This window comes from Sorghum bicolor, chromosome 7 (assembly GCF_000003195.3).
Source record: "Sorghum bicolor cultivar BTx623 chromosome 7, Sorghum_bicolor_NCBIv3, whole genome shotgun sequence".
Taxonomy (NCBI): Eukaryota; Viridiplantae; Streptophyta; class Magnoliopsida; order Poales; family Poaceae; genus Sorghum; species Sorghum bicolor.
In genome coordinates, this window is record NC_012876.2 from 14,344,462 (window position 1) to 14,345,928 (window position 1,467).

Below are 1,467 nucleotides of genomic sequence, written 5' to 3' on the forward strand. Positions count from 1 at the left end.
TTACACACAACAGAGAGACCAGCATAGGCTGCTGTCACACTGTAGGAATCCCTCCTAGGTTTTCCAGCCGATCCGAAGATTATTAGGGCAGTCTCAACGGATGATTTCTAGTTGTAGTCTCCAAGAATAATTAATGCCTATAGAAATCATCCTTCCCAACCCATGATTTCTATAGCAATATTCATTCACAGGATAAATTAAATGAATCATTAAAATGAGATGGATCAATTGTGGCAACTAGCTCTCTACAACACACAATGCAACATAGTTCAAATATGCTTTTCCAAAACACACATTGTTCAAATATGCTTCCCAGAACACACATAGTTCAGAACACACATAGTCCAGACGATGGCAAAGAAAAGAAATCAAATATGCTTCCGAGAACACATATAGTTTAGAACAGAATTTAGATATAAAGATAATAGATACCACATAGTTCAATACACACAAATTTATAGATAAAGATAACAATGACATCATACATCAGGAGATTTCATATAGTTGGGCAACAGAATAACTAAAGTTCATGATATATTATAGTATATAAAATAATATAAGGTGCCACCATCAGGTTTGCACGGCATCATCTCAAGTAGGTCCAGCAGTCATCCAGAAGCCATCAGGCTGCAAAATTCATCCAGAAACCATCAAGTTTCGTAGCATCAATACAAGTGAAAGAATAAGAAACAATAAATAAAAAATAACAAACATAAACATGGAGAGAAAAAACATAAACATGTATATCTATAGAAACTGATCTACTATTAGTTATATGTACCTAATTATTTTGCCTATATGAGTTCCTAAACTTTTCCGAAGTACTATTTGAGTTCAGCAAATTGGTAAACCCTTCCCCATCTTACTTGCATATACTATAACTAATTGTAATGCTGAAAGCCCAAGTTTGGTTTTGGTAATTAATGACACCAAGTTGCTAATGCTTTGTGTTTAAGTGATTTGAGTTAGGCATAGAAACACATGTGATGAAGGTGCTTGGTGGCATGGAAAGGTGGCCACATGATCATAAAGGGATGAAGCATGAAGTGAAGATCATGGTGATAAATGAGGAGCAAAGTTATCAAGGCAAAGGTATAAACATAGGGTTTTACTTTCGCCGGTCTAAGATGAGTAGAGAAGTGATTGACCGGGTTTAGGATAGATAGCCGACTATCAAGAGGGGAAATCACGGTCATCTCTCGAATCAAGTGCTACTAGGTCCATATCTTGAGCATATGCATTAGGATCTAGTAAAGTGCTAACTTAACTCCTTTGGGAAAACTGTTTGTGAAAAGCTAATACACGTGCACTTTGGTGGTGGACACGTGTTGGTGTTAGCACATTTACAAAGGAGGTGGAGTTCCTAGGGTTGAGAGGGGTGTGGGTTCCTCTCTCCCTCCCGCCGAGCTTGCGAGGCGGGATTCGGCGCTTTTGAGAAAATTAAGTATATATTTTCTATTGCGCCGG

General features: G+C 37.8%; 1 long non-coding RNA gene across 1 annotated transcript in view; it reads right to left on the minus strand.

Moving 5' to 3' along the window:
• The window catches only part of LOC110437120, a 3,293-nt gene continuing 2,219 nt past the window's right edge, over positions 394–1,467 (minus strand). Inside the window, exon 2 of the long non-coding RNA XR_002455235.1 lies at positions 394–627. This is a non-coding gene — a long non-coding RNA (uncharacterized LOC110437120). The remainder of the gene's footprint in view (positions 628–1,467) is intronic.